The 11,517-nt window shown below is 43.1% G+C and overlaps 1 pseudogene; it reads left to right on the top strand.

Moving 5' to 3' along the window:
* The first annotated feature begins 240 nt into the window (after positions 1 to 240).
* On the top strand, positions 241 to 1,186 carry LOC117088736 (annotated as a pseudogene).
* Positions 1,187 to 11,517: the final 10,331 nt, after the last annotated feature.

The following is an 11,517-nucleotide window of genomic DNA, read 5'->3' as shown; positions in this document are numbered from 1 at the left end:
CCCTACTCCTATACAGCTCCCTCTACCCTATTCTACTCCTATCCCTGCTCCTCTTTTGTTGTCATTGTCACAAACTATATCTTTATGTGGCATGTGCTCATTAGCATAGATTTATAATTATTTTTATGTATTATCTTTTAAATAATATAGGAAACAGAGGAGTCATAAGCCAAAAATATAATTATACTAGTTTTTATATTTACCTTTACTGGTGTTCTGTATTTATTCATATGGCTTTGATTTACTGTCTAGTGTCCTTTCATCTCAGCCTGAAAGACTCTCTTTAGCGTTTTTCATAGGGAAAGCCTCCTAGTGATGAACTACTTCACTTTTTTTCAATCTTTCAATGTTTTAATTTCTTAATCATTTTGGAAAGATAGTTATGCCAGATAAAGAATTCTCAGTTGGCAGGATTTTTTCCTTCAGCACTTTAAATATATCATAGCTTGGGCAGCGGGAGGAGTGGCGGCGGCCAGGCAGCCCAGTTTCGCGAAGGCTCTCCGAGTGCCACGGTCCGCAGGCACCCCGCACGCGCCTTCCCCGCCGCCAGGATGCTCAAGAGGAAGGTCAGCTCCACCGAAAGGGCCGCCAAGGAAGAGCCCAAGAGGAAATCAGCGCGGTTGTCAGCTAAACCTCTGCAGAAGTGGAAGCGAAGCCGAAAAAGGCAGCAGCGAAGGATAAATCTTCAGACAAAAAAGTGCAAACAAAAGGGAAAAGGGGAGCAAAGGGAAACAGGCTGAAGTAGCTAACCAAGAAACTAAAGATTTACCTGCAGAAAACGGGGAAACGAAAACTGAGGAGAGTCCAGCCTCTGATGAAGTAGGAGAGGAGGAAGCCAAGTCTGATTAATACCATATACCGTGTCTTACCAATGGTTCCTGTCTCCCTTCTTGTACAATTCAGAGGAATATTTTTATCAACTATTTTGTAAATGCAAGTTTTTTAGTAGCTCTAGAAACATTTTTAAGAAGGAGGGAATCCCACTTCATCCCATTTTTTAAGTGTAAATGCTTTTTTTTTAAGAGGTGAAATCATTTGCTGGTTGTTTATTTTTTGGTACAACCAGAAAATAGTGTGGGATATTGAATTATGGGAGACTTTGGCTGTCTCGGGTGTCAGCTTAACATTCCATAGATGGGGGGTTAGTTTTTATATCCTAGAATACAAAGCATATTAAATGACAATATGGAGTCAGTCCTGCATTTAATGTCTTGAACATTTTAAATTACTTCTTTTTTTTTTTTTTTTTTGAGACGGAGTCTCGCTCTGTCGCCTGGGGCTGGAGTGCAGTGGCCGGATCTCAGCTCACTGCAAGCTCCGCCTCCCGGGTTTACGCCATTCTCCTGCCTCAGCCTCCCGAGTAGCTGGGACTACAAGCGCCCGCCACCTCGCCCGGCTAGTTTTTTGTATTTTTTAGTAGAGATGGGGTTTCACCGTGTTAGCCAGGATGGTCTCAATCTCCTGACCTCGTGATCCACCCGTCTCGGCCTCCCAAAGTGCTGGGATTACAGGCTTGAGCCACCGCGCCTGGCCATATTTTAAATTACTTCTATTCCCATGTTGTTTTTCAGTAGAATTGTTTCCTAAAGAAAACCACTCCTTGATCATGGCGCTCCCTGTCAGAGTTGTGTGCACTCTGTAGCATCTTTGGTTGTGGTAGTCCTGTTTTCCTAATAACTTTGTTACTGTGCTGTGAAAGATTACAAATTTAAATGTGTAGTGTACATGCTATCCAGTTGTGAACTGGTGGGCCACATGTAACAACTGACCAACATGTGAAGATACCGGTACTTGATAGCCTCTTAAGGAAAATTTGCTTCCAAATTTTAAGCTGGAAAATCACTGGAATAACTTTTGAAAAGAATTACAATACATGGCTTTTTAGAATTTCATTACATATGTTAAGAATTGTGTACAAATTGAAATGTCTGTACTGATCTTCAACCAATAAAATCTCAATTATGAAAAAAATATATATGTATCATCCTTCTGTCTTCTGGCCTTGGGGCTTCTGATGAGACTTTGGTCATTAATCTTGTTGAGGGCCCCTTGTATGTGACAAGTTACTTCTCTCTTGTTAGTCTCCAGATTCTCGATTTGTCTTTGTCTTTCAACGGTTTGATTATAATGTCTTGCTGTAGATTTCTTTGGTTTTATCCTAGTTGGAGTTCACTGAGCTTCTTGGATGTATATATTCATATCTTTCATCAAATTTTGGAAATGTTTGACCTTTATTTAAATATTCTTTCTGCTCCTTTCTTTCTTCTCCTTCTCAGATTCACATAATGCATATGTTTATACACTTAATGGTGTCTCACAGGTCTCTCAGGCTCTGTTTATTTTTCTTCCTTTTTACTTTATGCACCTCAGACTAGATGATTTCAATCTACCTAGCTTCAAGTTTATTGATTCTTTCTTCTGCCTACTCAAATCTGGTGTTGAAGCCCTCTAATAAATTTTTCATTTTGGCTATTATATTTTTCAGATCTGAAATTTCTATTTGGTTATTTTGAATAATGTCTAGCTCTTATTGATATTCTCTACTTGTTCACACGTAGTTCTGGTTTACCTTAGTTCTTCCCTTATGGTTTCCTTTAGCTTTTTGAGCATATTTAAGACAATTTATTCAGTGTCTTTGTCTAGCAGCTCCAATGTTTGGACTTCGTTAGGGACATTTTCTATCCATTTTCTCCCCCGTGAATGGGCTGGGTGTTCCTGTTTCTTTGTATACTTTATAGGTTTTTGTTGGAAACTTGGCACTTTGAATGTTACAATGCGGTAATTCTAGAAATCACGTTCTCCCTTCCCCTGTCCACAAGGCTTGCTTTTGTCATTTGCTGTGAGCTTCAGCCATTCATTTATTTAGTGACTTTTCCAAACTATTTTTGCAAGGACTATATCCCTTGTTGTGTATGTTCACTGAAGTCTCCATTCTGTTATCTCAGCAGTTAGTCAGTGATCTGTAAGGGGTTTCCTTAAATACCTGCAGCCAAAAGAAGAAACAAAATAAAAGATATTCCACCAGTCTTTGTAAATTGGCTCTGAGCTGCGGTACTCCTTTAACACTTAACCAAGCAGACTACAACTCTGTCTTAGCCTTCACCTCTGCTTGTGCAGAGCCTAATCAGCCAGAGGTGCAAGCCTAGGGTCATCTCATATCATTTCTGTGCATGACTTCAGCCCTGTGCATATGTGTTATATTCTAGATTCCCTGGTATACATGGAAGCTTTTCAAAGCCCTTATTCCCCCATATGTATTCCTCCTTAGTCATTTTCTTCTCCAGCTTTTTGGTCTCTGCTTCTTGCTTTGTCTGTCATCCCTTGCCCCACATGGGTAGTTTGTGTCTTTAAAGTTTTTCAACAGACATTGCCTGGGAAGCTGCTCCAGCCTAGAGTTCAAGGGAAGGGGGAGGGCAAAACAAAGGCAAACACCTGAGTGGATCCTTTAGGGAGAGGCCAGACCGATCAAAATGTAGAAACACAATTCTTTGAGACCAAGGCTTGTCTTGTTCTTTCTGGTACCAGCAAGCCATGCCAAGAATGCAGGCTACTGTACTCACAGCCACGACTAAGCTAATGAATGTGAGATGGTAGGCAAGTAAGCAAAAATGCTACAATATTTTCTTACCAAGGATTAGCAGCCTCTTCTGGTTACTAAAAGGTTTTGATTATATTTCAGAGTTCCAAAAGACTTTCTTCTGACAGTTTCTTCCAGCTTAATGTTTGCTTTAGTGGAGGAACTAATCCTTGGAGTTCCTTACTCTGCCGTTTTTTAATAATATACTTAATGGTGTTTTTTTTTTTTTTTTTGAAGCATAACCCTTTTCAATTTTATTGAAACCAAATTTATCAATTTTTTTTCTTTTGTGGATTGGACTTTTGGTGCCATATCCAAGAAATCTTCACCTAAACCAAGGTAGCAAAAATCTCCTCTCATGTTTTCTTCTAAAAGTTTAATTGTTTTAGCTCTTGCATTTTTATTTTTTATTATTTATTTCTTTTCTGAGGCAGGGTTTTGCTCTGTCACCCAGACTGGAGTCTAGTGGCTCACTGCAATCTCAGGTCACTGCAACCTCCGCCTTCCGGGTTCAATCTATTCTCCTGCCTCAGCCTCCTGAGTAGCTGGGACTACAGTTGCACACCACTATGCCTGGATAATTTTTGTATTTTTGGTAGAGGTGGGGTTTCTCCATGTTGCTCAGGCTGGTCTTGAACTCCTGGGCTCAAGTGATCCACCCGCCTCAACCTCCCAAAGTGAGCCACCGAACCTGGCCTTACCTTTTTAAAATTATGATTTTGAGTTAATTTTGTGAGTGATGTGAGGTCATGATCTAAATTTATCTTTTTTCATATAAATATCTAAATGTTTCAGCACAATATTTCGAAAAGATTGTCCTTTCCCCATTGAAATGCCCTGGCAGCTATTTTGATAATTGACTATAAATATATGGGTTAATTTCTGGACCCTATATTCTGATCCATTGCTTTATATGTCTATCCATTTGCTAGCACCACACTGCCTTGATTACTGTAGCTTTGCAGTAGGTTTTGAAATCAGGAAGTAGGAGTCTTCCAAATTTGTTCTGCTTTTTCAGAATTGTTTTGGCCATTCTGAGTCCTTTGCATTTCCATTATAAATATTAAATTCCATATAAGTTTCAGCTTGCTAAATTCTGCAAAAACTCCTACTGGGATTTTGGCAAGGATTGTCTTGAATCAATAGATCCATTTGAGGAAATCTGCCACCTCAAAAACTTGGAGACTTTCAATCCTGGATATAGGCACTCCCTCCATTTATTTAGATCTTTGAAAATTCTTCTCAGACAACCCCTTCCTCATCCATTCATTTTTTTGAATTAATTTTTATTGTAATAAATACACATCACATGACATGTACGGTATGGTTTGGCTGTGTCCCCATCCAAATCTCATCTTGGATTGTCGCTCCTACAGTTCCCACATGTTGTGGGAGGGACCCGGTGGGAGATAATTGAATCATGGCGGTGGTTTTCCCTATACTGTTCTTGTGGTAGTGAATAAGTCTCATGAGATCTGATGGTTTTATAAAGAGAAACTCCTTTCCCTTGGCTCTCATTGTCTCCTGTCTGCCGCCATGTAAGATGTACCCTTCGCCTTCTGAGGCCTCCCCAGCCACATGAAACTGTGAGTCCATTAAACTTCTTTTTCTTTATGAATTACCCAGTCTTGGGTATGTCTTTATCAGCAGCATGAAAACAGACTAATACAATGTACCATCTTATCCAATTTTAAGTGTAAGTTCAGTGGTATTAACTGATGCATTCCTTTTTGAGGTCCAACATTGTGGGGTTCCTCTAATGGACCAGATGGTCTGCTGAGGGCCACAGCCAAGAAGGGACAGGGGATGTTTCATGGGGAGCAAACCACAAAGGAAGGAGACGTCTAGAGGGCTGGATTGTGTGCAACATGTGGCTGAAACCGGGAACCCCCTTTTCACTCAGTTACCCTGAGACAGCAGGTTTCTTTTAAGAGCAATGACTGAATATAAAGAAAAAAATAATAAATAGTGCCCTCAGTTATGAGTAACACAGACAGAATATGTTTATCCTGCCTTAAAGGCTCATCTTGGTTTGTATTAGGCTCTGGACTGATAGGGGTATCATTTAAGCAGATGATAAGACTAAGAATTTTGTAAATTTCTTTCTAAAATTAGGATCTCTAATGGGCTGATCAGACTGCCCTAGTCATTGATCACATCAATTGCTGTTTGGTACATGAATTGTGTCTTGGTTGGGTTCCCCAAGAAGCAAATTCTAAGACAAGGATTTAAAGATAAGTCATAGATTTGGGAAATAATCCTAGGAAACACTTATAGGAGAATGGAGAAGTGAGGCAGGGAAAGGGAGGAAGTGAGTAGAGGGTGCTTTAAGGAGAAAGTTACTGCTGCTGGCAACTGGAACTGAATCCCACTGGGTACCTCTGGGAGTCAATATAGAACATGTCTCCAACTTGTCCCAAAGGAGAAACAAGAAATCTGGGATATTTCTTTTCCAGGACTTCATTTGTTGTTAGTTGAGGGCTGCTTCCAGGGCCATGACTCTCTGACACTTCCAGCTTGCCAATTGTGTGCACCTGCTGCCAAAAATGAACCCTCAAGCAGGGAGTTGCAGGGAGTTGCAAACACAGTAAAAATGCTTTGGTGTATAAAGCTGAGAAGTTAAGGGAAGGCTTCAACATCTGCTACAGAGACCATGATAGGGACAATTTAGTTGTGTCCCAGCTTCCATCTTGTCCTTCTTTCTCATATCAGAACCATAGTGTAATTCTGGATGGCAACAGACCCAGCTAATAGACCACTTTCCAGCTTCCCTTGCAGCTAGTGGTGGGAGTGTTCACGTGGACCTTCTGGAAGCACTCTGTGGCCCTTCCACTCTTCTCCTTCCCCCTCCCTAAAGTATAGATGTGACGGCTGGAGCTCAAGCAGCCATTTGGAACTAAAGAAAAAGAACAGGAGAATCACAGAGAACTTGACCCTGATATCATGGGTCATGAACAAATGTCAGTAATCACTTGTCTCTAGACTTCTCATTCCACAAAGGAATTAGCTCTTACGTATTTAAGCCACTGTGGTTGGTCTCTATTAGAAGTTGGAACTTCTAACCATACAAGGGGCTTGAGTGACTATCAAAAAGAGGAAGGGGGTTATCTGTCTACCCAAACTGGTGAAGCACGTTATGCTAGGTATAACCAGGTATGCTGTGTGTATAAAGTACTGACTAGGTTGAAATGAAAGAGAGGGTTGGATGAATTTATCAAACATCTGTGAAACAGAATACCCTGTAGCTACGCCATGTGAGGACATAGCAAGAAGGTGGCTGTCTGCAAGCTAGAAAGGTTGTTCAGAAAACAACCATCAACCACCTTGATCTTAGACTACCAGCCTCCAGAAGTGTGGGAAAATAAACTGTTGCCGAAGCCACACAGTCTATGGTATTTTGCTATGGCAGCCTGAGCTGACTAAAACAGATGTATCTGTATTAGTCAGTGTTCTCCAAAGAAACAGAACTGTAACCAATACAATTATTAATAACAATAATACAAAATTGTTTACAGTGTAAGGGACTTGCCATCTGCACTAAGCTATCAAAACCACCTTTTATTTTAATTTTGTATTTTTGAGACAGGGTCTCACTCTGTCGCCCAAGCTGGAGTACAGTGGTGTGATCATGGTGTGATCCCTGCAGCTTAAACCTCCCAAACTCAAGCCATTCTCCCTCTTCACTCTCCCGAGTAGCTGGGACCACAGGTGTGCACCACCACGCCTGGTTAAGTTTAAAAAATCTTTTTGTAGGGATGAAGTCTTGTTATATTGCCAGGGCTGGTCTCAAACTCCTGGGCTTAAGTGGTCTTCCTGCCTCAGCCTCCTAAAGTATTGGGATTACAGGCGGGAGCTACTGTGCCCAGCCCCAAACCACCTTTTAATATCCCCATTTTAGACATAAGAAAACAGGTGCAGGAGACTGAGCAACTGGTCCACGGGCACATAGCTGGTAAGTGGTGGGGTCAACATTTGAACCTGAGCAGTCTAGCCCCAGAGGTTAATAGGCCCATTTCTGGGTGGTGGGAAATTTTATTTTTAATTTTTTATATTATTCTGTATTATCTGATTTTTAAAATGATATCTTACTTCTGGAATTTGGGAAAAATAACAAAGCTATTTCCATTTTGAAGAGAAAAAGAAAGAGGTCACAAAACATCAGTGTGGTGGGAAAAGGGTGAAAAGAAGAGAAGGCATAAAAAATCTATAGAGATGTGAGCCGTGGTCCCCCCGAAGCATGTAATGTCCTTTACTTCAAGCCAGATGTTCAATTACATGTAAATGAAGATTAGAACCACGGAACCAACATGTCACATGGAAAATGCTTGCGAGATTTCCCCAAAGTCAAGAGTGTGTCACAGCCAAGGGGAACCTGAAGCACCCTAGGGTTGCATTAAAAGAGGTATGGTGTCCAGGGCAAGGGAGGCTAGTCTCACTGCACTGACCACACCTACAGTCTACATCCAGTTCTGGGCCTTCGTTTTTAAAGAACATTGGCAAATTGATGTATATTCAGAAGAGGCAACCGAGAAGGTAGAGCAGCTGGTGTGGAGACAGTAAAAAAAGCATGAGACAGAAGTATTTGGAAAGAGAAGACTCAGCATGGGGGTCATGAGTAAGTCCAGACCAGCACAGTCAGAGTTGATGAATTGGAGAAGACAGTGAGCTCCCCGTCCCTGGTGGTATGTAAGCAACTCCTTGCTGTGGGGGTATGGTTGGATTAACTGAGTGTGTGGTTGGACCAAGGGCAATGAAGTCTCCTTTCATGCTGAGTGTCAGTGTATCTCTGATTCTTAGAAAGACGTAGGAGGGCTTACCCTGGAAGGAGATCATTATGGACTGAATGTACCACTTTCAACCCCTGCCAAATTCATATCCTGAAGCTTTAACCCACAATGTAGCTGTATTTGGAGATGAGGCCTCTAAGGAAGTAATTAAGGTGAAATGAGCTCAGAAGGGTGGGGTCCTGATCTAATAATGTTAGTGGCCTTATAAGAAGAGACACCAGGGAGTTTGCCCTCAATCTCCCTTACAGCAAGAAGGTGGCTCTCTGCCAGCCAGGAAGAGAGCCTTCATCCAGAATCAGCTGGCTTTCCTTTCTGACTGCAGAGCTGGGGAGATGGGAGTTCACCAAAGTCTTCCAGATGCTGCACAGAGAATTCAGGTGGTGCACCGAAAATGTGCCTACCGGAGACAGGCACAAATGGACAAAGGAATTTCCCTAGCATTCTGATCCCTAATGTTATTCCTGGACCAACTTGTTGATTATGGACTTTCCAGCCTCCAGAACTGTGAGAAATAAATGTCTGTTGTGCAAACCACCCGGCCATTTTGTTATAGCATCCTGAGCAGCTAAGACAGAGGGTTACAGCAACTACTGAGCTGATTGGGCACCTCTGCAAGCTTTCTCTTAGGGGAGCCTGGGGCTGAGCCCCAGCCTCCAAGGTCAGGGGTGGAGCTGCGGTGGGTTGAGCTGATTAGAGTCTTAGAGTAGAGGAGGAATTGCCCATCTCCTCCTTACCCTGCCACCTCCAAAATTTTCACAGTTAACAAAACAGATCTTCTTTTCACTGTCAAAGGTTTTAAATTCAATGGAAAGGCTGAAACACAGGTCTAAAAGTAAAGCACTTGGGTTAGTGGCATGTACTAAGTATAGTACTTAGTATATACTAAGTATATAAGAGGTACTGCCAGGCATGGTGGCTTATGCCTGTAATTCCAGCACTTTGGGAGGTCGAGGCAGGCAGATCACCTAAGGTCAGGAGTTTGAGACCATCCTGGCCAACATGATGAAACCCCATCTCTACTAAAACTACAAAAATTAGCCGGGCGTGGTGGCGGGCACCTGTAATCACAGTTACTCGGGAGGCTGAGGCAGGAGAATTGCTTGAACCCCAGAAGTGGAGGTTGCAGTGATCTGAAATCGCACCACTGCACTCCAGCCTGGGCGACAAGAGCAAAACTCCGTCAAAAAAAAAAAAAAAAAAAGAGATACTTACAGTTGTTGCTGCTACCAGACTAGTATGATTATTATTAACAGCAGTAGCATATTGCCTTTGTTTTTGTTTTGTTTTGTTTTCTAGTCCTGATTTACTCTTCTCCTGGTCACTGTATCCCAATATTTTCTGAGATATCATGCCCCCAAATGCCCCCTTTAGTTCCAAATGGCTGCTTGAGCTCCAGCCATCACATCTACAGTAATTCCCCTCCATTCTCAGTTCCTTTCCCTAGGGGAGTGCATGACCCTAGCCTAAACAAATCCACTATATTCCCTTAGCCACATTAATGGATCCAGTCAGAGTCTAAGAGATCCCATGAGACTCTAGAGGGATTGGTCAGGGCAAAGACTCTGCACTTGAAGCCAGGAGAGTGTGTTTACGTGTTCCCTGCAGCTGCTGTATGTATCTGTGGCCACAACAGGAGAACCTGCCTCAGGATGGGGTCGCCCTGGAAGAATTTACTCAAGAGATGAACTGGGCCTTCGGGAATCAGGATCCCTTGATCCAGCTATGCCTGAAAGTCAAGACATTTTAGTTAAATAGGACATAAGTTCCCTGTTGGCTTCAGCCAGTTTGGATTAAGTAAGTTTCTTTCACTTGAAACTGAAAGAATCTTGACAGATACATGACTATGTGACCTCAAAGTGCTAGAATGGTGGTTGGTACAAAGTACAATGACAGCAGACACGAGTGACCCCTGATGATACCGGCCATGGTGTGGAGGGAGTGTCAGGGAAGGCTGCATGGAGGAGGGGTCACTTGTTCTGGCCTTGAAAAGATAGACAGTGCATTTCAAAGCAGTCCACAAATGTGGACAGGAAACTAAGAAACACATTTCTAAATCATCCAAGAGACAATGAGAAAAATTGCAGTGGAAAATTAGAAAATATTTGAACGGAATGGTTTAAAAAAAAACCACACGCAAACGTGTGGGTTGCAGCTAAAAAAATACTTAGAGGGAAATTTGTAGCCTTAACATTCACAAATTAGCAAAGAAGAAAGCTAAAAATTAATGTTCCAAACGTCTCTCTCGAGAAATTAGAAAATGACAGTGAAATAAACCCAAAAGAAAGAAAAGGAAAATTATAAAGATCAGAATTGGCTGAAAGAGGAAGCAAGCACAGCAGAGGACCAACCAAGCCTGGAGTTGGTTCTCTGGTAAGTCAAAGACGTGAGGGCGTGACTGCCCCGCCTGTTCGGGGAAGGATGAGGGCCCTGGTATGGGTGGGGAGGGCAGAGGGGGCCACCAGAACAAGGAGGAAGTGTTGAGGCCATAGCCTGCTGGCAAAGATAGTGCCAGAGCCTGGAGAAGCTTCCCTGCAAGCAGCAGGCGCAGAACCCCACCCCATCGATGGCCAGAACCATGGGAGGCTCTCAGAAGGGGAGTGATGAGAGCAAGCTACCCTTGGTCCCCATCCAACTGGGCGGGGGACTTGTAGGGCCCTGCGAGACCATCTGCAGATGAGGGAATGTGGCCCACGTGCCTGGGTCTGATTGGAAAGGAGAAGATGAGCCACAGAGGATGCCAAGTTTAGTTTTCCAGGAACCGGCCTCTGTCGCTGGGGAAACTGCCACCACAGCTGCTGGCTGTCCACTGCAACTGTGGCACAGGCTGGCTTCCCTTTCATGGAGGGGCACCTGGACACATTGAGTAGTGTCCGAGAAGGCCCTGGAGGGCTGGGGGGAGGCTGCCAAGCTACAGCATCTCCAGCCCTTCGATAGAATATTTGGCAGGGTTTCTCCACCTTGGCAGTGTTGACATTCGGGCTGGACCATTTATGGTGGGGGCCATCCCGTGTGTGGTGGGATGGTGACCAGCAGCCCTGGCCACTTCCAACTAGATGCCTTTCCCCCAATTGTGACCACCAAAGGTGTCCCCTGGAGAGCAAAAATTGCTCCCAAGTTGAGAACCTCTGATTTCACGTTGTAGGGGAGGAGCAC

The sequence above is a fragment of the Trachypithecus francoisi genome, unplaced genomic scaffold (assembly GCF_009764315.1).
Source record: "Trachypithecus francoisi isolate TF-2019V2 unplaced genomic scaffold, Tfra_2.0 Lachesis_group10, whole genome shotgun sequence".
Lineage (NCBI taxonomy): Eukaryota > Metazoa > Chordata > Mammalia > Primates > Cercopithecidae > Trachypithecus > Trachypithecus francoisi.
The sequence above is the reverse complement of the archived record's forward strand: the minus strand, read 5'-3'. Positions and strand labels throughout refer to the sequence as shown.